The 24,478-nt window shown below is 43.0% G+C and overlaps 1 protein-coding gene across 3 annotated transcripts in view; it reads right to left on the reverse strand.

The window, feature by feature from the left end:
• The window catches only part of RSG7 (Regulator of G-protein signaling 7), a 143,841-nt gene extending 122,241 nt beyond the window's left edge, over positions 1–21,600 (reverse strand). For 2 of the 3 annotated variants that reach the window (XM_071668531.1, XM_071668529.1), the window contains exon 1: positions 21,230–21,368. The gene's annotated coding sequence lies outside the window, so the exon portion shown is untranslated. Of the gene's footprint in view, positions 1–21,229; positions 21,369–21,464 lie in introns of those variants that run through there. The other variant, XM_071668530.1, reaches the window with a different exon arrangement.
• Between the last annotated feature and the right edge of the window lie 2,878 nt (positions 21,601–24,478).

Raw genomic sequence — 24,478 nt, forward strand, 5'->3', positions numbered from 1 at the left:
CCAGGGGACGTGGGAGGGTTCGATGCTCCGTGTGGGAGGGTGGATCAATTACATGGGAGCTACAAGTGGACTGCGGAAAGAAACAGATACAAGGATCACCTAGTTAGTTTGGGTTGGTTTTGAAAAGTAGGATTAATGCAAAAGAAAGAAATTGTGAGTGATTTGTGAGTATGTATGTTTGATGACGTGCGTCTGAAAGCACATTTTCTAGGATGTGTACTCATTAAAGTTTGCCTGGCAACTGACACAGACATGAAGCATTAGCCTCCCATGAACATTACGACACCCTTGTCCGACACTCCCCTCATGATCATGAGATGGTGCCAGAGGAGTCCACTGATCATGATGGCTCTTGGAACTTCGGGCTGTAATGTTATCTGATGTTTCCCGACCTGTCATTGGGGATACAAGTCATGACAGCATCTGCTGCTGACGTGAGAGGTCAGGTCATGGTGACAAGACATGACTTTGCCTCCTGCTCTCATGGAAAGTCACGGGGGGGGGGTGCCTGATTAGCCGCTGGTGATGTGACAGATCACGGGGAACTGCCACACTCATAGACAACCAAACTGTCGTCTTTACGACTAGAATGTCCCTCCTACCATCCCTGCGGTGACTCACAACCTCAACCAAGACACAAGAACAAGATGGAATCAGACGATTGGGCTCAAGCAACCCTAATCCGTCAGTTGATTTACTTTTTCACTAACGACGTTACCGTGATTCGTAACTCTTTATTAACCTCACCAATTCCGTGTTTAAAGTGAAACCACCGTAAGTATCCCAGATAGTGAGGATCGGGGTGTCAATAGAAACATGTACAATGTGTGTGTGTGTGTGTGTGTGTGTGTGTGTGTGTGTGTGTGTGTGTATGGCGCTAACCTTCTCAGCTAACCTCCTCAGAAACACACACAACCCTCACAAGGGAACGGAAGACCGATTTACCAGCCACACAACAGATACCAGTACGAGAATAAGATACAGATTAAAGAAATGATTTCAATGAACGTCTCTAAGAAGATGGATATGTGTCACTGGGTGAGTTAACCCCGGGTCATCTCAGGTCCCGAGATCGAGGCTACCTTCAGTTGTTGGGGATGTTATAACTCATGTTCATGATCTCTATATGATGTTCCTTCATTGCTGTGTTTCTCTTATGCTGAGTAATGACGACCCTTCTGCTCTGCTGTCCTCTCTCCATCTATTTAAGATAAAATCTAAGTTGTTCTTGTCCTTCTGTACCAGTGGTTCCCAACCGTTCTTAAGTGGCGTCCCACTGACATGTTATTCCTCCACTTAGTGTACCACTCTACATATGAAATATTAGTTTAACTTGAGCAAATTACTGTGAACTTGAATACCCTATGTTTATAAGATTACTTATTAGAAAAATGTGCGTAATGATGTCTACCATTCATCAAGATGAAAGACTTATTCATATTCTTTTTGCCTTATGACGAACTTGTGATACAAACGCCGAGTAACATCTGGACAGTTCTCACGTACCATCAGTGGTAAGGTACATTTACATACCACCGTTTGTACCATTGTACTGGCAGACAACCTCATTACAAACCCTAAGGTCTTCTGGTATGTATCTCTGTCATGTATTCCATCTAATGCGAGCAACGGTGGGTACTAAACTGTATGTAATTCGGACCATGCCTACTGTACCGGCCTTATGTACCCGTACTACGTCCTTGTACCTTCTTCATGTGTCGCACACACACACACACACACACACACACACACACACACACACAGCAACTTCCCCCTTGGCCAACTGTCAGTCATGTGGAAACACAATAGTTCATGATCGATAACATGAACCCAAAGTATCTCTTATCAGTGACTCATTCAAAACACGATCAGGTCTTAATTTCGTCCCGTAAACCCTAGTACAAGTTGTGTGTGTGTGTGTGTGTGTGTGTGTGTGTGTGTGTGTGTGTGTGTGTCTGTCTGTCTGTCTGTCTGTGTGTGTGTGTGTGTGTGTGTGTGTGTGTGTGTGTGCGTGAGTGTGTGCAGTCCGATATCACCAATTAGGAATACTCAACAGTCATGCAAGTTTATTAATGCATTGTTTGTGGTGAAATGGCGATTACTCTCAATCGAGAGGTCAAGAGGTCAAAGGTCACGGTCGGCGATACATATTCCAGTTGCAACGCGGACGTTCCCCCCCGCAGCCAGCTGGGCCGAGGGCCATGTTCCGCCAACCTGACATCATTTTTTGTGTTCATCCCAGGCTACTTTTGCTTCCAGAAAAACGCTACTTTTCTATCTTGTTACTTTTTAAGAGCATTTCTTTTATCCTAAGCTACTTTTCTTTTGTTCTTAAATGGGATACATTTATATTTTTCAACTACTTTTCCCCTTTGGTTAATCTCTTATTCGAACTACTTTAGATCCCAAGCTACATTTTTCCTTACACAGCTACTACTTTTATCCCTAGCTACTTTCGTAGCAAAACTATCTTTCATCCTAAGCTACTTTTCAACTAAGATGCGTTCACTTTAAAGTACTTTATATCCCAAGCTACGTTTTATTGTTACTTTTCTATTCAGATTTTTTTCATCCTAAGCAACTCTTACCCAACGCTCCTTTTCTTAAAACATAATCTACCTTTCCTCCCCTAACTTCCCTCGTTTTATCCTACGTTACGTATCTCATTTACGCTAATTTCTTATCAGCTTTTTTCCATAAAGTATTGAGACTTCTGAAAAAGTTGAGTTACATACTAAACATATTACTGTCAAATCAGAGAGGATCTATTAATTCAGATTTCCTCATGAAAAACGTATTATATTCGTAAAGTATTTAAGATTCAGCTCTGAGATTTACCTTTGTACGGTGTCGTCACTTGATTTCATTCTTGATGGAATTCAATCCTTCTGTAGAAACAATATGTTGTTCTGAATTACTTTTGACCTACTCTCAACCCCAAGAGTATGAATTCCACTGTGAAAGAAAACACTGTCGTTGAATCATGCATGTGACTGCTAAAACAAAACCCTGTCGTTCAGTCATGCGGGAGAATATCAAAATCAAACCAACTCGTTAAATCATGGAGGTGACTGTTAAAACTAAACCGGTTCTTTAAATCATGCAGAACACTGTTCGAACCAAATCATGTTCGTTAAAGCATTCAGGTGAATGTTAAAACTTCAATCCTGCCAATACCTTGGTCGGCATTGTCCATTTAACACAAAGTGGGGAGCGAGGCTTGCCCTGCGGTACGCCAGGCCAGGGAATGTGACGCGGTTTACCATTGTCTGTCTTCTCACCCAGCTACCATTGCTGGGTATGTTAACTAGGCTTGAATCAAGCGATGAGTTGGAACGTTTCTATCACTCAGAGGAGTGTGAACTACAAGTGAATATGATGTATAATGATGTGACTGTCTTCTCACCCAGCTACCATTGCTAGCTACTGTTAACTCGGCTTGAGTCAAGCGATGAGTTGGAACGTTTCTATCACTCAGAGGAGTGTGAACTACGAGTGAATATGATGTGATATGATGTATACAAGTACCATATCGAAATCTAAGGTCACCTTGGATCGGAACTGTAGCAGTTACTGAAATGAGCTGCCCTAGTTTTAGATTTTGTCTGATACATATAATTTTCGCTCTCTTTCAGGGAGGAGCGGAGGTGGTATGATGCCGTGTGAGAGCAAATGCTGTGAGTTACCCGGAAGCTACGAGGTGTACATGCACACATAAAGATTAGCTTGACTTTACTTTGGAACGGTTTCAAAGTAAGAAAGTAAGAAAGAGATAATTTGTTTTATGTTTGTGTGTGCGTGTGTGTGTGTGTGTGTGTGTGTGTGTGTGTGTTATGACCTATTTTTACTATGCGGGTAGGGAATTTTACAACCAAGGGTGCCGCACCTTTTGAACATTTTCTACCATCATACATCTCTTCTAACTTCTGTATGTGTTGGTAGTGATGGTAGCGTGACAGTAGAATAGTAGTGCTGGCAACGATGGTACTTTTGGCAGTAATGGTATTGATGACAGGAATGGTCTTGTTTGTAGTGTTGGCAATGATGGTAGTGTTGGAGAAGGGCACTTGTCTGCTGTATTAATTCTGTGATGGAGAAAGGTGATTCTGTGTTGGGGAATGATAAAGACAAACTGAAAGAGAGTCGGAGTGTTGTAGGAAATTCTTGGAGTGTTGAAGAAAGAACATGGCGTCTTGAAGGAGAATCATGGCATCTTTGGGGGATTTTTATAACATCTTAAAGGAGGCTCATGGCATCTTGAAGGAGGATCATGGCTTTTTGGAGGATGTTCATTTCGCCTCGGAGGAGGGTGGTAGCATTTGGAGATCTAAGTTATTTTGCAAGACAGTAGTAAAGAAAAATGATGGAGGCTGGAATAGGGTCAGAAAATGTTGGAAGAGAATGGTGGAGGTGCGTTGCTTGCGCGAGTGGAGTGTTGGAGAAGAATGGTGAAGTGGTGCTTGCGGCCGAGCAAGGGGTGGGAGGGACGGGGGGGGGGGAGCCCAGCCTGACACTGGGGAGGCTAAAGATCAATATCCCCCCCTCTCCCAATGCCGGGCAGTGGTGAGGGACGGGTAGTGTTGGAGGCCGGGTGGTGTTGGAGAACAAGCAGTGGTGGAGGACAGGCTACACTAGTGGAGGATGCCGGGTAGTGGTGGTGGTGGTGGTTGGGGCGGGTACGGGGGGGGGGGGGGAGGCGAGCGAGCGCCGGGCGGTGGTGGAGGACGCCTCCCTGGTCCAGGTGTTCATCACAGTCCATCAATACGACCGTCAGACAGCTGGGGATCACACCTGGAAACAGGTGCTGGATGTAGGTCATCCCCCAAAGATATCGCCAGGGTCGGGGTTATTCGTTACGTTATTAATAAAAATGACGTCGACAACACACTGGTCTGTCCACAACATACCATGCCAGGGAACTGCCAACCAGTACCCGGCACCACAAGTCTACACTCAATACGTCGCCCATCGTCTGCTTTTCTGGTCTATCCTTTTTAAGATCCCCGTCGGTATTCATTATTGAATGCATCTCTAGATATTCCGACTATGTGACGGTACTGTAGTTTAAATATTTCCGATATTCGTTGTCATTTATCTTTACGTTGAATATCGCGTGTTTTTCCTCATTGATCTTACACACTGATACTGTCAAATGTTTTATGGAATGGACTTCAGCCAAAGGAAAGACCAGCTGAGACCACTTTTCCCTCGCCATATGAAGCATACATGATACCTTTACGAATGTTCTCTCTGAAATAAACCATCATAACTACTTAATATAACAACATAACACTGATGACCGAAGTAATGTAACATCAGGTCCTACACAAACATGGCGGCCAATAATTCAACATCAATTATGGGAGTTTTCCCCTTAACCCCTTTTGAGCACAATGGTTCGACTCCTGAACACGACGGTACAACCCTTGGGTATGATTCAGTGACCTTTGACCTGACCCTAAAGGGACGGGTCGAAGGAAAGTGCTGAAGAAGCCAAAATAAACTCTGACAAAATAATATTGTAATAGGACCCCAAAGAAACTTAAGCCATCTTTAGTAATTTCTCTTAATACATCAGACGTTAGATTATAGGAACAATGTTCTCAGACTGACATTTCCTCTTACCGGTATAACTCGGCTCTGACTTCCGCACTCAAACCTCATTAGTAAACACCACAGTGTCGGACTCAAACAATAAATCTCGGAATAAAAGATATTCTTCAGAATATCATATCTTGGAGAGAATAGATATTAACTAGTGAGCATGTTAGTACAAATACTTGGTGTGGTGGTGTGACTTTCGACCTGACCCATTAAAGGTCGTGCTTCAAGGGTCGTACCGTATTGCTTGAATGGGTCAAAGATAAGCTTTGGTTTGAGTATTTACAAACACCAGGTTATGATACCCACAGCAGAAGCGACGAAAAGAGTTGAGTTAAATAGCAGTTTACAGTAACGACCATGTTGAACAACATTACCTTCTTTGTATTCCGAAAAAACTACACATTAGGTCATCATCTGGCCTGAGTATAGGTGATCATAAGCTCAAGAGCTGGGCATTAAGAACTACAGTTTAGACTGAATGTAAAGTTCATGTCAATGTCCACAACAAACAAGGACAATAGCCACGTCAATAAGATCAACAACCACTACCAGGACGTTCAGATAAACATAAATTCGTGATATGAAAGACAATTATTCAGTTCTTACAAGAAATCACAATTTTTCAATATTCTTTAACGAAGACCGTACACAATATTGTTAAGCCGTAAACTTTTGGTCGTACGCCCGACCTCGGTGCACGGGTACCGAGCTACGGCGTTAGTCCAGAGTTGTGCTCGGGATGGTGGAGCAGTATGGTGGAGCGTCATACAATGTATATGCTTTATACGTTTTATTCTATGGCCAGAATTCGAGGTATATGATTTTCATTTGTTGATTGCCATGACACCCAACAACATACATAACTACGGCACAGTGATCAGTTCCTCCAACCACTGTGACACACTTTGAGGAGTGAATGTAAGCAGTTCTGCGCTTACCTTCAAAGAGATGGGACGAGTTAGTTGATTGGACGTCTGCACTACAGTCGATCCGCAGTGAGTATCGTGTTACAAACAGTCACTGTAACCTAGCAGACATTATCAGTTGTTGTGAAGAGCCCTTCATTGATTTCCTTGTTAAACTGTCATTGTACATAGCTACTGTTCGTCATTTTGCTGAAGCTCCGTTTTGTTTTAGAATGTTATATGGCTCAGCCTCTAAATGCTCGCTACCACATATTTTTCAACGAGAACCCACAGCCCTGAGCAATATAGAGCAACGTAACATTACTTTTCCAAGTCTACTGTCATGTCTAATTGAATTTCACGATTACTTCCACATCACAAACTCATATCGACGTGGGTAGATACTAAGCTATGAATATCTTTCTTGTGTGCTGGCTGGAAACTGATAGGAGTTTGTTGACTTCTCGGAGGCGCAGAGTACAACACAAGTTTAAGGATATAAAAAAGAAGGAGCTAATGTAACACTAAACTCAAACAGTGTGCTTTTGTAGGGTAGAAAGTCTTACACAGCTGGGTAACGGAAAACAACTTCCATTGGAACATGAGTGAACGTATAATATATAAGGGCTCGAGTGGCCCGCCACGAGAAGTGCTCAATAGGAAATATTCAACGTGTTGGTCTTTCGTCAAGCAACCCATCCAGTACGAAGTTACTGATAATTTGGCCTTTCGTAGGTTCCCAGTTAAAGAAAAGTGAGTTCATTAATTAGTTCTGCTTGTAATTAAGAAGTTTTAGAGCAGATTTTCTTTAAAAAACAAACCCAAACCATAGTCATCTTGCCTCGTATGATGTTCCCGTATTTTCAGTATAAATACAGTGTCACCATTATTTTCATTTCATTACTGATATTAGGGACTTGTGCATTACCTCGTCCATACAAACAAATTCTAATATTTGAATGGAATGATTTAATGAATTAAAGTTACCATGTCAGAGCTTTATCATGCTGATCAATGTCCGTTAATCTTTAAGAATTTGTTTATTACTCTTTATCTGATAGTTAGAACACGTAGCCTTGGACAGGTCTTCTGACCCTGTAAATAAAGCACAGCAAAGGCAAGGTCATAATTGACATCTGTATACCACAATGAACTTGATGTCCTACACTGTATAGGTATGGCAGACGGACAGAGGAGGACGCAATTAACCCGGAATCAAGGTAGGAAATATTCGATAAAATGTTGATTAATTCTACCCACATAGCCGGAATGTACAGCATCCTGACAAACGCTCCACAGCTCATGTATGAAAACAAATTGTCACTCGACTTCTTTTCATCAATCGTGCTTTGATTCGCCTAAATGGTATCTTAATTACAATCATTTAACAAAACTATCTTCTGTTATTTTTCCCAGAACCAGATTCGTGTAATTAGACTCCTAACTATCTGGCCATCCATCAGACTCGCCACCGAGAGTAATTTACTTATCATTTCACTTCCGTCTATTTTTAGCGTGCCTTATTAATAGTCTTAGCTTAGTAAAACTTGAAATGTATGATATTTTAAACGTCCATCAATAAAACATTCTCTTTACAATTACTTTTTCACTGTAGACGAATATTTAAGAAAACAATAATGCACAGTAATGAGTACCAGTTAACTGGGTGATGTTAACTACCGAAATTAAAACATCCTTATGATAAGAAATTCTAAATTGATATAAAACATAATGAATTTTGATAAAGGGCACAGGTTCCTAAGGAAAACGAGTACGATAACGTCTTTACAGAATAATTATGTCACATTTCATTTTGTTTCTTGGTTTGTGATAAATGCTGGCGTAGGATGGGCAGTTGATTTTATTTGGGCTTTCGACCAGAGTCATCTGGTCGAGTTATAACCACCAATCGAAAAATCTCTAAAACCAAAACTTCAACGGCCTCTTCTGTTGTTCAAGAGAATGCAAAGGCCACATACTCTCTCTACTTATATTGCACTTGAATAATTGGCAAAATTCATGACAGTTTACTTAGAATACTGAAATCTCAGACTAGATTTTTACTATGAACACAAAACCTATATGTGTGAAACACTGACATGATCGTAGATTTTTGATATTTTTTTTTTTTTCAAATTCAGCGAGAATGAGAAGACTTGGCTACTCTTCCCTGCTCGTGATTTGATTGGCTCCTTCACTTGCCTGACATCACATAAAACGAGTCTTGAAGTCCCCGTCACATTTATAGTACCCTAATAACGAGTCTCCGAAGCTATATCGCTTGCCCAGTAGCGTAGAAAACGGAGTCTCAGAGGCTCCATCGTTCGCCCGGCGGCAGCGAAGGAAACGCATCCCATTGGCTCTATCGCTTGCCCAGCAGCATAGAAAACGCGTCTCAAGAGGCCCCTTCGCTTGCCCAATAGTATATAAAAAGAGTTGTAGAGGCTACGTCGCTAGTTCATTTAGAGGCTCGGGAATTATTATACAAGCAGCCACACCAGATGGAGACCTGGCGAATTTAACAACAGACACGAGTCCTGTTGGCGGCCAAAACGCAGGTGGCTCACCTAGCCATGTTAGGACCACAGAATCTTTTAGACAGATACCTTCACTTCCCTGTGGTATATAGGTCTCCAGCGAGCACAGACATTCCTCCGCTGAACGACGCCAGGCAAGCTTCTGTCCATCTATTTATTTATCTTTCTATCTATCTATTCATATATCTAATCCTTTTATCATGAACACCATTCCCATCTACTTAGGTTGGATCAAACATAACTTTCGAGAAATTAAATTTTGAAAATAAGGGTCCGTTTATATACCGTTTTATTTACTAAAAGTTAATTGTTACGTGTGAAAATTCATACCATCATTTATGCTAAGGACTTTCAAAGATGACTACCATTAGAACAAAAGCAAAGGTTGACATAGATATATAGTTAAAAAAAATGTAGTCATGTATAATGATATGAATTTCACATTGTTCAGATCATAATAGTTTCTAGCGCGAAAGCCTAAGTGAACTCTAAAAGTGAAAGAGTATTGATATTAGTAGTGGTCATGGTACACTTAAAACTGCCTTAAACTTAATACTCTTCCCTGACGCGACCAGTCTGGCAAGGCTAGTAACGTTAAACTCCCATGGGGATAGATATAAACAAATGAGGAAACATGTTGGAAAGGAACAGAAATAAAGTGGAAGAGAGTAAGGAAAATTATTTCTAATAAAAATAACAAGAAGATTGACTCTAGGCCTCAGTGGACAGGAAGATGGGTATCATTATTCCGTCTCTGTTGGTCTGTCCGATCTGTCTAACCGATTATCCTTGTGAATGTCTGTCTTTTTGTTGATCTGTCTGTAGGCATGTGTGTGTGTGTGTGTGTGTGTGTGTGTGCGTGTGTGTGTGTCTTTACGTCTTTCATTCGAAATGTCTGACTGCGTACAATAGGTTCCGTTCTTCTGTCTCTCTCTTTGTAATACATTACGTCTGTCTGTTTACTCATGTATAACAGGTCCTCAATAATGGCTTGACCTCGCGGAGGTCAGACTTAACAAAGAGCCTTGTTTGTCATGTAATGGAAGTCGGTAGATCAGGGTCAGGACTCTGGTTATGCTGCCGTGTACAAAAATGTCCGATCTCATTATTACCCTGAATTTTCACAATTTAATTCCCTCGCGTACACTAAGCTCCCGACATAATCTTAGGTGAGACTAATTACTAACGAAGTAGTTTCTAATGCGAACCGAAAGCAAATAATGAGTTAATTTGCACCGTAGAACGGTGTGTGTGTGTGTGTGTGTGTGTGTGTGTCCTCAGGAAAGACCCTTAGAATATTCTCTTACAGTTCTTAAAGTTCTAATCATTAATATTCCGGGTAATCATAACGTACTCTACTCTGCAAACTGCCCGTGAAAATAACTCAATAATTCTAGTTTACAATAATCTAATCATGATTAACCAAGTTATATAAGCCAGCGCAATGTGTCTATTTATCGATTTGTTTGTGTATTGACGTAAAATACAGTACTCAGATATTCCAACAGCAACCCTCTTCTTGCTGGTACGCGTTCATAGTCTTCGTTCGACATCGTCACATCTGGAAGGTTGGAAATATGATCAACAGATGGCAGGAGTAGCGCCACAATTTACATCCGCTGGAGGGAGCAGACGACGAATTAGGGCGGCCATCATTGAGGGATGCCAAGTTCGGGGAAGGCAAGATTGGTCCAGAGGAAGAGCTCGTTACTCCCAACTCTGGGGTTATGCATCCCCGGTTTCAGGTTAAGAATTCACTTCTGCAGTTCTAAGGTTTTTGATAACCCTTAGACTATATACAGAATAATCGTTGCGTGTCTTGAAAATGGCGTAGGTAATGCACATATACACGTCCTACCAGTGTTAAGTAATGCATCAGAAAGAGGAAGATGGAATTTCCAGAGGAAATTGTTAATCTCTCGGGGACGATATGTACTCTGGGAGCAAATTCAACCGGTGCTTTGGGATCAATGTAGCAGCTCTCTGAGGGGAAGTCGCTGGGTTCAAGGAAAAAATCTAGTGGTCCCGGGTCATGGAGGGAATAAAATGGTTCTGATAGGAATCTAACTAGACAAGAAGTGTTGAGTGTGGGCTCGATTGAAGGTTTGGGTTTCTGGGTGCAAGTCGACAACTTTGAAGCACGTTTCGGTGTCTCAGCATAAGGATTCTGGTTCTGAAACTCTGAAACACGGACAACATCGATGGGACGAATTTGCGACAACGTTGGGGCAAATTTAGAAGTCTTGAACCGGATATACCGAGGCTTGAACAGTAATTTCGAGTCATTTAGAAGGTCTAGTTTCCTTTGCTGCCACAAACACTGCCTCCGTCTTCGTGGAATGAACATGGGAGTGGGGCTACAAGTGTGTTCCAAAGCGCCTGTGTGTGTGTGTGTGTGTGTGTGTGTGTGTGTGAGCTGGGATATGGGGGTCAGTCATAAATTTCTCTCTAGGTTGGGTGGTTGGGTGAGAGCAGCTAGACGCCGGGTGCTGTACTGGTCAAGCTGACGAGAAACAGTTCAACCACAATCACCTAAGTTTTGCCATTTCCTGGTTAAAGTTTACGAAGTACCCTTGAACACGACATGACTGGACGATCCTTAAGCACGACGGTTATAATCCTTGGGTACGATGTTCTGGCCTTGTACTTGACCTAATGACCTTTATTTGTAGACGGGGCAGGTCAAAGGTCAGGCTATCATACTTAATGGATGTACCGCCGAGCTCAAGGAATTGGTTCTATATCAAGGTCGATGATGGCGTAAGCAGTGATATTAACCAGACTATTTAATGAATAAGAATTTCAAAGGTCATGAAAGCCATCTCTTGTCTCTCCTGTTCTCATGAGGATCTTACACCAGGGTCGATTCAAACTCGCTTGCCTTCATCCATTCCCGACACCACCCCTCCCCACAGGAAACAGCATCGCCACCCCCCTGAGCCAGCGAGGTAACACCTGGAAAACAGAGAGAAAAAGGCCACATAGCAATCTAGTTGCTGTCTGATTTGTTGCCAGTCGAGACAAGGTTCTTTTTTTTTCTGACTCCTTAGAATCCAAATTCGGATTTCGAAAGCTGTAATCGTTCACTACGTAAGACACTCATATCTACATACCGTACACTGATGGGACCATAAGATGCTTTACAAGCTGCCTCGAATCTCATATGAGTCAGGTTAAAGGCCATTAAGTGTCAAGGGTGTAGTGAAGATGAGGGTGTAGTGCAGATGGCCCCGTAACTTCGCTGGTAAATGTCAAGTTAAGGTTAGTGGTATCGAAGATGCGGTGAAAATAAAGGTTATAACGATGTTTTGCACCGAAGATGGCGTTTGTGGAGGGTGACGTGACCTGAGTTTATTGAGGGAGTTTAGGGCATGTCGAAGGTGGGAAATTGATGGCGATTTTTGATAAAAAAAAAAAACGAATGCAATGCTGAGCATTTTAAGTCCTCGTCTCCTGCATCTACTGGCACCGGCTCCTGACAACAGTTCATCCTCTAGTATGATTTACCTAATTCTTGGTAAAAACCTAAGTGTCGGCCAGCCTTACGAGGCATCACTCTTTTCTGTTGTAGTTTAAGATCTGTTTGAACATTCTTAACGTTTACGAAGTCGAAATTGTTATGTCCAAAACACTAATTTCATCCGTTGGATTGTAAATATCTGAGAGTAAACTGTTATCAAATGTTTGCTTATAAAATCTAAATGGCCAGTTGACGGCTGTAAAGAGCGTGGACATGCAGAGAACAACTATCAGCATTCTAGTTTGTTCTGTGATATAGTGGGATGTCATTCTCTCATCACACGTCAGTTTGCTCCGTAAGGACGGAGTGCGAGCGCTGGTTGGCATCGTCTGTGCGCCGCCAACAACAACAAAAGAATTTGAAACACAAACACGTCTAGGATTCATTGTTTTATTTTGACTTGCGAGTGCATTCAGGGAGCATGGCAGACTCGTGGATCAGGTCAGACAACGAGGGCAGACCAGATGATTTAGCTGAACTTATGATTTACATGACACATATTCAGCTCGACAGATATCTCTCTGCATATCAAATATTAACGGGGGGGGGGGGGGGGGGGGAAATATGAAGTAGTATGGGAATGAATACATATTGACATCTAGTTCTGGAGTTATAACAAGAAACACAGCATCATTAGCAAATCAGTGTTACTTATGACTGGGTTGGACTGCCCTGAATACGACAATGAAACAACACTTAACTGCACATGATCAAGGCCTCGACCCACGGTCTATGGTGCCAAGTACCATACTTAAAACAAAAACAAACACCCAAATAAAACTCTAAGGACAAAACATGAAATGTTTTACTACTGTCAACACCCATGACATACAGAATATACCTGTGACCTTGACTCTAACACTGTGAACACGATGGCACGATCCCTGAGCACGACATAACTACCCTAGAGTACGACAATACGACCTTTCGGTATGATGGCGTTACCTTTAATGTGACCCTTATGGGTCAGGTTAAAGGTCACGCCTTGTTATACTGGAACACCTAACACGGCAGAGGCATTTCAGTTCAAAATCTCTCTCAATGTTGAGGCTTGTGACTTCATGCGTTATGGAGTTGGATGTATACAGTGAAGCTGGAGAGAGAGAGAGAGAGAGAGAGAGAGAGAGAGAGAGAGAGAGAGAGAGAGAGAGAGAGAGAGAGAGAGAGAGAGAGAGAGGTTAGAGCCTTTTCCGCGTTGTGGCTTGGCCGGTCATGGACAAATTTGAAGTATCATAATTAGGTGGGAAGGTTGCAAGAAATTCACACTTACAATCCTATATCATAAAACAATCCAAGTTAGTGTATTACTATAATGTATTTACAGTTGTAAAATCATTGCAGATGTAGCCCCGGAGAACTGATCTCTGGTCTCGAATACAGAAAACTGGATAGAAAAGAGGGGATGGTAAGTCTAACCTCCTCAGAGGTGAATATAATATTCACTTGAATAATGTAGTGTATATATTATTCTCTAACCTAAAGTAGTATATATCCAAAACATAAATTCTCCTGTACAACAGTAGAGCAGGCGTACAGCTATATATATATATATATATATATATATATATATATATATATATATATATATATATATATATATATTTTCTTTATTATTATTGTTTTGGCCATTTTGATCATTGGAACTATAGTTACCCCTTCCTTGAAATAGGATAACCTATCCTTCAGATATTTTTTTTTCTGAAGACCTCACACCATTTTGTATGATTTACCATTATGAATAAATGAAAACCTTAAAGCAAAATGACAAAGAATACATCATCACACACACATGACATCTTACACAAACACACACATTCACCTGAAACTCCAACACACTGCAGTTACACAGTGTCTGACCAGTGCCAATAATGGCACACCCAAGAAAAGGTTATCTTTAACAAGAGCCTCTGTCAGGCTTGGTTGACATACACACACACACACACACACACACACACACACACACACACACACAGCGAAAAAGACGAGGTTCGCCCAGATACATAACTACCAAGAACCTAAAATTACACAAAGGAAGGACGCGTTGTGAAGTTTTACTTATATTTTTCAGTTTTGGAGTTAAAATTGACTACTTACTCCCACTCCTGTTAGAATATCCCTACGCACTGAGGCAAGGAGATCCACTTTGAACTATGATTTTACGACAGATGTATTATATATGAGAATGAAATATCCTTATCCAGGCAAGACCAACAAACTTCACACTATCGGGTATGACACATGCGCAGCACTTCATTTCCCGCCATTATGAAATGACGAGCCTCCAGGCTAATATTCTTCCCGGTCCCGTGATGACAGCTCCGTTTTCCGGCGGAGTGTCTGTGTCCGGGTATTAAGGTCCGAGAACACTGGAGGGGAAGTGAGGCAGAGACCCGGGATAAATGCAGGATATCGACTCCAGCGGAGGCGGGAACTACGTTGTCTAGGTTCCACCTGAACAATGCCAGGCAAAAGAGAGACGAAAAAAACAAAAGAAAAAAGTGAAGATATTTTTTTTATTTTACGGTATTTTTTTCAAGTAATTCATGACGTTGATGAATACTCTACTTTGAATGTTTCTAATATTACAAAACGGATTTACATAACTTTGCTGGTACAATTAATTTACTTTACGTACCATGTACAGAGACCTTTTTCTTGGTTTCTCTGGGCCATTGTTTGTCTGAGAAGTAACACAGCCAATGAAGTTGTCATCTGATCAACGGCTCGTTTATCATAAGAGCCCGTGGGGCCTAATGCTGCACTCAAACGCCAATATAAACAAATTGCTTCGCGTAATTGGGAATGTCTTCTGGACGCGCAAGACAGATGGCATACACTCGTAGAAAAACTTTTGCCTTCCTGATAAACTTGTCACTCTCGCGGCTGCGTTTACGTTCCTTCGCATATTACCACTTCCGTTCCCCCTCGCGCCTCCACTAACGTTCCGTATCACATACTCCTTCTTACCTACGTTCCCTTTTGCGCTCATCCTCCCTTGCAGAGCCATACTTCCGCCTCTACACAGCTCCACACTTCCACGCAGTCACAGCAGTTCCTATCTCACACGCACGCAGACGATCGCACTCTTGGTCATGTCTGCACTCATGTTTGTACTCTCATATTCTCTTTGTCTCAATTACTTAGGCTTTTAATCCTAGATATAACAATAGATATGTTCTAGAATTTTAGGATGACCCGCTATCACCTCTCAATTGTTTAATACATACTGGTTATCCTTTAAGACAAGGGCCATATAATGCAGAGAGAGCGAGTATGGTCGTAAAATAATTTTGAACAGCAGAAGCGGGTGTTTAATATTTTTCAGTTGGATATAACGACGGTGATAGCTTAATGAGCTTGGGAGTTCTTAGGCCTAAAGCCCTCTCCGCCCCTCAAAGAAAAAAAAAAATGCAGGCCTCAATCTTCGAAGATTATTTCTAATTACTTTTAAAATCCGTAATAGCATTAATTTTACGAGTGGTAAACATTGTAGGTTAACCTTTCTGTGTAATGGGTATTAATGATTGATTCAATGGCTGTCAACAGCTTGGAAGTCATTAGTCTATACCACTTAATCTGCTTGTCAATTGTGCAGTCTACAAAATTTACATCACAGAACATGATACATCGTTCTGATCAATTACATACTAAACTTATGAACTACAGTTTTTATGTATACCCATATGTATACCATTTTACCACGATAACGTGGATTTGATGAACAAACACAGGAACATCAAAGTTACGCCCTAGAAGGTATTACTTTTCATATTCTCTCGAATTCTTCCTTCGCCACACCACTCTCAAGATCCATGCAAAAAATCCCTCTCAAATCTTTGAACTAAACACCAATCCCTCTGATAACCAATCAAGAAAATATGTTTACATCTTTATCTCTTACTACCAGTTCAGCCTTGCACAGTATAGCGAAAGTCTAGGAATATATGACAAAAATAGAAAGACAAGGAATCGGTCGTGAGCAAGTATTGATGGAGACGCACGTTTTCTTTGACCGTTTTCGCGATCCCTTGCAAGACTTGACTTCAAGAACACGGGGCAATCAACGTTACTTCAATTAGTTACTGTAATTTATGTAAATATCAAATAGACTAATAAAAATGAATACATAACTATCAGCAGAAGAGGCATTAAACAGACAAAAAAGACCATGCTCGGCCGCAAGTCCAAAATTCTATGAAAATATATCCAAAAAAGACAAGGAACATACGGCCGCTTCTGACATTTCATCCATCTCATATGAAAATCATTGTAGAAATTGTATGCATAATTATCCAAAGTCTTTAAGGTCACTCGATATGAAAATTACGAAAAAAAAAATCAGCCGCAAGAGAAAGCAAGACGAGGCGGCTCTAAATGGTTAGGGACGGGAAGGTTAGGGATAGGCGAGCCAACACTGGAAGGTTAGGGACAGCTGAGCCATCGCTGGAAGGATAGGGACATGTGAGCCAAAGCTGTAGGTGGAGGGATATTAGACTGACTGACCCGACGTGTTGAGGGCAGGTCAGACAGGATTCGCTGCAACATCTCTGGCGCAAAAGAAGAGAAAAAAATATGTGTGTACGAAACAGTGGTTGTGTACGATCAGGGTAAGCCGTGTCATCTGAAACTTTAGATTTCACAGGTGATGAAAAAAACGACCACAGCAACGACTTAGCAACGCGACGCCCAGGGTCATCGGGTTCATCCATGCCCGTTCGCTCGCTCAGCACAATTTGGAGCTCTAAAATGACCACCACATTTGCCTTCCAAATAGCGGTTCCATTTTTTCTTCTCTTTTTATTTTCGTCTCGCCTGATATAAACTTTGGCCTTTATTTATTTCTTACAGGCCAGGCTCCTTGGAAGAACGTTGGGTTATATAACAGCGAATTTCTACAAACATATACAGTAAGGTTTGGGATTTTAATACGCTTTCTTGTCCCATTTTCCTCGGTGGGGTCCGTGCGTTGTTGAATAGATTAATAGCATGTTCCTTGAGGCTATATGTTTACAGAGGATCCAGCTGCCATCATGGCTCAGCATTAGATTCGAGGATACCCATCATTTACGGATATCCATTATTCATAGACACTCATTACTCATGGTGGGTATGATGACCGCATCTCCACCTCCCCACCACACCCCATCACACACACACACACACACACACACACACACACACACACACAGCTGTATCATGAAATCATATGGTATATCACCATAACACACCATGTGATATATCACCTCACCACAGTGGGGCCTGAGAACGGCTAGATATCCCAGGCTACACAATAATGAGAGAGACAAACCCAGGTGATGCTCATACTGGACACAGGAACGATGGAACAATGACTAGTGCCTTAGGTTGGTACACTGCCTCAGGTAGGTACGGGGAAGAATGCTGGCCCAAGTATCTCATGGGAAATGTTCCTTGTAGCGCTGGGCTATCCACCTTCCTCCATTGGCTTGTCCTGCTGAAGAACTGGAACTGGAATTACTTTCCCAGTGGAGGACCAGTGGTAGTTTCTTCCCACTGAGGTACTAGCGTTAGCATCTTCCTAGTGAGATACTAGTTACAGCATCTTCCCAGTGGGGGTAATAGCGCTAGCATCTTCCCTATGGGGGAATAGCGCTAACATTTTGCTTATCTGAGATATATGAGCTAATGTCTTCACCCACTGTGGTACAGGGTACTGTAACAACCCCCGACTGTGGTACAGGGTCCAGCATCAACCCCCCCACTGTGGTACAAGGTCCAGTATCAAACCCCCCAAGGAGGTACAGGGTGGACCCTATACCTGAGTGGGGGGAAGGGGCGTCGGGGGGGAGGTGTTGCACCCTGTTCCTCGGAGGGAGGAGATTCTGGACTCTGTACCTCAGTGGGGGAAGGTGTTGGATCCTGTAACTCAGAGGGGAGGAGATGCTTGACCCTGTACCTCAGTGGGAGGTGTTGGACCATGCACCTCAGTAGGGGGAGGTGTGGTGGACCATGCACCTCAGTGGGGTGGAGGTGGTGGACCCTGTACCTCAGAGAGGGAGAGATGCTGGACCTCAGTTGGGGGGAAGGCGTTGGACCCTGTACCTCACAGGGAGGAGTTGCTGGATCCTGTACCGCAGTATGAGAGACGGTAGGTTCAGAATACAAGGGATTTACTGAATAGGTTTATATATTATGTTTACAAAGACATTGTAACTTGCCTGTTACTCCATGGAAAATCAGAGGAGCTTAAGGTAGGCTCCTATTGCCACTGCTGTTTCCTCCCTGTGTTCAATATATATATATATATATATATATATATATATATATATATATATATATATATATATATATATATATATATATATATATAAAGGTGAAATCGCATTTCAGTAGTTCATATAATTTCATGTGATGTGTAAGTTTTCTATAATATGGCACGACATGTTTCGTGGAGACAATCCACCTCATCAGGTGCCAATACTTCATATAGTCTTTTAAATCTCAACATCACAAGAGAACTACTGTCTGGCGTCTACCAAACTAGACAACACAGCTGCCTGACCGATAGTAACCGTAAGAGGGAGAATGGTTAAGGAGGGTTAGGTGGCGGGGGTTGATCTGGATAGCTAGGTGTATCAGGGGCCACTTTTCTTATAGTTTCGTTTTTTGTCAATTCTCTCATAACGATTTGGTTAATGATAGGATGGGCTTCAACATTTCCTGGGGACAAATTAAAGTTCTTAGTATTAGCAATTAAGACAAATTCAATGACGTTGCGGGTGGCATAATCAGCAGAAAGGTATAGAATAACTCGATTTTTAAGATCTACACCATCATAACTCTCATCACGGTCTAATGTGATCATATATATATATATATATATATATATATATATATATATATATATATATATATATATATATATATATATATATATATATATATATATATATATATATGGATATATAAAGATTCTCAATTAGAGAAAGAAACAACGTGGAGAATTCAAATTCAGTGAAACCCTTCTTAGGGGATTTGAAGACATTACGAAGTTGTTCACCGCTACACACCTGATGTAGATCCAGTCCCTTACCCAGTCCCCGCCCAGTGATGGATGCGGTACCTCAGGCACGACGGACTGAGCGTATACAACAACACTCAGAGGATGGAGCCGTTCAGGATCTTGGCTACAGGAAAAAAACAGCTGTAGTAGGATAACAATGAAGGAATTTGGAGGACACAGCATGTCACTGAAGGAAGGATGAAGGTGTGATAACCCAGCGGGAAGCGAAGGCAATGCATTCACCTCAGCGAGGGTACAGAGAGGCGCCATAAGGCAAGTGGTCGTGTTCAGATCAATGAGGAAAAACAAAGAAGGTGAAGTGGTGCAACCCAGTCAACAGCTGACTCGTGTGTAAGGTCATCACAGCTGACTCGTGTGTAAGGTCATCACAGCTGACTCAAGTGAGAGGTCACCAGCTGACTCGTGTGTAAGGTCATCATCAGCTGACCCAAGTGTGAGTTCAACAGTTGACTCATGTGTGAGGTTGCCTGCTGACTCATGCGTGAGGTGGTCAGCTGACTCATGTGTGAGGCTACCTGCTGACTCATGTGTGAGGTAGCCAGCTGACTCATGTGTGAGGTAGCCAGCTGACTCATGTGTGAGGTAGCCAGCTGACTCATGTGTGAAGCCGCCATGTAACTCACGTTCGAGGAGGCAACATAGCCCCAGGAGCTGGGGAGAACCCCAGCTTTGGTGCAGCGGTCAGTAAGAGGAGCAGGTGTGGAGCTCTCGGAGGGGCAGTAGCAGGTGTGGAGCTCCTTGGTGGGACAAAATCAGATGTGGAGCCCCTCGGAGGGGTAAGGGCAGGTGTGGAGCCCTTAGGAGGGACAGGAGCAGGTGTAGAGCCCCTTAGAGGGACAAAATTGATGTGGAACCCACCGGAGGACTAATAACAGGTGTGGAACCTCTTGGAGGCACAGAAGCAGGTGTGAAGCCCATCACAGGAACAGCAGCAGGTGTGGAGCCCTTCGGAGGGACAGAAGCAGGTGTGGAGCCACTTAGAGAGACAGATGCAGGTTTGGAACCCCTCAGGGGGACAGAAACAAGTGTGGAGCCCCTCAGAGGGGAAGGGCCAATTGGTTGATGATAATGATGAATAACAATGATGACTTAAGTGTTGAAGCGAGGTGCCTTATTACGATGGATCCGAGGTGGAGATAAGGAGTAGAGGATGATGCAGTGTTGAGGGTGGCGGGTGAATGAGGAGGGCGTTGATGTAGGTAGATGGTAACGAATTACGTTGATGGAGATGAGGTCAGTATGCTCCGAGAACCAGGTGGCAGCCGAGGTAACATGAAGGCGCCCGGGTCATGGCAGGTCATGGGAGGTGGTGGTGGATCTGTAGATAACGAGAGGGGGAATAGGGGCATGGCGATGGTTCACAGGAAAACAGTCTGGAGTGTGGGCTACGGCACGGGACGTGTACGGTGCACAGGTACATCAATGAGGAGGGAGGTCGTGGCCAGGAGGCAACATGAGGGCTGACTAGGGGGATACAACAGGTCAGGAGGCAGTGAAGGAGGCAGGAGTACCACACGAGAGGTGACATGGCTGGCCTGCGCGGAGCGGGTACACTGGGTAGGCAGGCAGGAGGGGGACACACCACAGACAAACTCCGTACCAGTTTCGTTGATGGAGTAGTGTTGGAGGAGTGTTGGTGATGTTGGAGAGTGGCGTAGGAGCGGAGACACGCGGGGGTTGCCCCTCTCAGGGCCGGGGACAAGCGCACACTGCGCAGGAACCAGTCGACAGATACACGGGGAAGACGGCACGAAGAAACCGGGGTGTCTGCTTCCCCAGCTAACATCCTCGGTTTAGGGCCTGGCCCCACGCGCCAGTATCACCCATTCTCTTACCTGGTGGCGCGGGAGGCGGCGGTGTGGGCGTGCGGTAACGATCACGGGCGTGATAGGAGCACTAATAAACTAAGGAGCGGCGGGCATGAGGGATCGGAAACACGGGCCAGATAGGACTGAGTGAGTGAGGGCTGTCTCGCTGCTCCGCTCCCGCGATCAATGCCCCGCGCAGCCGCTGCCGCCAGCCCAGTCCCCGCCACCATACACACTCCACACACACACACACACACACACACACACACACCACCTCGGACCCACCACGCTCAAGACACTTCAAACACACACTTTCCCAGCGACCACCATACCTGGTCCCCTCCACTATACACCTCAGCGCACTTTACAAATACACTTTAACACATTCCTAGGTGCCACCAGCATCCCTACCGACGCACGCATTCACGCAACAGCCTCTGCCACTCAGTACCTCCTTCTTCACTCACTCACACACACACACACACACACACTCGAACACATTCACACACCACACTCGCCGTCACCCTAGATCCCCACAGCGCACTCCAGCCACCGCTAGCCTTCCCTCCCCCTCCATAAATACACAAAACATTCACAGGTCAGCAGAAAAACGTTATCTCCTGTACACCATAGCACACAAACGACAACAGCATCCCTACAAAACATCTAATGCCTACACATCAACACCTGCAAAACACTGTCCTCACGTGCCAACACCCGCATCCTTCGCACAGACACCTACAAAACACTCCATTCTTGTACACAAGTACCTCCAAAGACTCAAAACCTACACATCACCTACAAAACACTCAACTACCTACGCATCAACACCCACTAACCCATAGACACCTACACCCACATATTTAAAGCATATTAAGCACAGAACATTAAAAGCGCGTACACCAATAAATCTTTTTCCTGTTAAAAGTTAGTTTAAAAGTGGCGTTCAAATATTTGCCGCTGTAAACAGTTAATGAGCTATTTATAGTTATCTAAGGGGGTTAAAACGTGATAGATGATATATATGATCATATTAATGACTCGTATGCAATCAAACAATGCCCCTCGGTTACCTAATGAGGGAGTCCCAGAGAAATGATAACCTAATGACGATTCGAAAAGCCCTCCCAGTTCAGAGGTTTGAATGAATACATTATTTCATACCGGAATGAATGACATTATTCAGTGTTCAGTAATATCAAACTCTGTCCTTGGCGTGACGAGTAAGGAGAATGAGCATGGATTAAAATATGTCTGGAATGATTATGAGGGTAATTATGTAATTACGTTATATAATTTCAGTGATAAGACTAGTCTTTGCTGTTACGATATCGACCAACCTACTTAGGCAGACACGTCCAGTCTCTCACATGTTTCCATTTGGTTCTAGCTAGTATTGTAATCTATGTTGCTTCATACATCTCTAAACTCCCTTTTGTCATCCTTCTCTAGTCTTACTATCAAGACCATCTTACTACAAAAATCCTTCCTAGATGAACCGTCCACAACAAAAAATATCTAGAAACGGTAGGTAGGTTGATTGGCCGTTTGGGCTTTCGCCTATCAAACTGCCAGGGTCATTAAAGCCGTCAACATAAGCTACTAAGTTCACCAACGGAAAAATCTTTAACACCTTCTTCGTGTGTTAAAGATAATTCTAAGACCACAACATACACTCACCGTGCGTGTGGCTTATGTGGAGGGGTAGTACTGTTTTGTTTTTCTATTGTTATAAGGGTTTTACGGCCATCGGCCTATAAGGAAGGTCATTAGTCCTGCAACCCTATTTGATGTTGACTTTGCAGTCTTATTCCTATTAGCTAAATATATCCTAACCCCTAGCTAAATATATACACATACATAGTACTTATAGATAATGTATATATAAGGATTAGTACAAAAAAATGTTTAGTGGGTGCTGTACCAACGTAACGACAGAACAGCCTAGTCGATACTACATCCACTGCTGTAGTTAAAGAAAGAACTACGAAGGAGTTAGGACAGGTAGAGATAGGCATTGACCATAAGATACACATGTATAAATAATTTGATATGATCAACAGCCCACCAGCCCGGAGTGCCTCTCTCTTGTTCTCTCTGTAGGAAGTTGGCCAGTCCGCCGCCACTTCTTGTTTCAATCTATTTTTTATTGTCAGGTCAGTCCACTGACCTTGCCACAGAAGAAGTATTGATGTCTTCCCCAGGGAAAGGCAGAACCCCAGCTCCCGAGGGATCAGAAAAACCTCCTCAGATTCTGAGGTCGACTTGGCCAAATTATTCTCCCTGCTCACTGCCGTAGATCCCGCAATGACCCGCCAGGCTACCCAGATCAGGATAATATCTTCGGTACGTGTATCTAATTCGTTAATAATATTGACTTGTATTTCATTTGACTCTGTGTGACCAGAGTCTATAGCTTTAAGTGCTGAGAGTGAATCTGAAAAAAATGACTGCTTGAAAATGATGAGGGTTTATTATATAATCTATGGCTTTGTCAATAGCAAATAATTCCGCACACACACAACACACACACACACACACAAAAAAAAAAACATGTATGTTCGGGCAATCATTACCTGAGTGCACACTCCACCGACCATACATTTGCACCCACACATTTGTTCATCTTGGTTCCGTCAGTGTAAAAGTGACCATAAGTAAGTTAGTCCTTAAGAACTTTATGAAAACGCTGGTGTACCTTACCCTCCGGCGCATCACCCATTTTGGTTGGGAGTCAGTTTGTCTTTATCACAGTGTTGGAGGGCTCCCAAGGAGCCAATCTACTTCTAACCAGCGTGTCTACTTCTTGCACTTTGATACCAGATTTCCCTATGATGAAGCGTATTCTGAGGGCCAGTGGCCTGACGCCTATGCCGACATACTGTAACCATTCAGCAATGAGGCGACAGGCCGGAGTGTTGTTCCTCCTGGCCATCAGAATACACAATCTTCAGTAAAGACAGTATTTAAGATTACTGGGGACAGAAGCTGGAGTCAGAATATCAATAATCATAACACTGAATAATGTTGGGCTTAGAACG

Source organism: Panulirus ornatus, chromosome 13 (genome assembly GCF_036320965.1).
Source record: "Panulirus ornatus isolate Po-2019 chromosome 13, ASM3632096v1, whole genome shotgun sequence".
Taxonomy (NCBI): domain Eukaryota; kingdom Metazoa; phylum Arthropoda; class Malacostraca; order Decapoda; family Palinuridae; genus Panulirus; species Panulirus ornatus.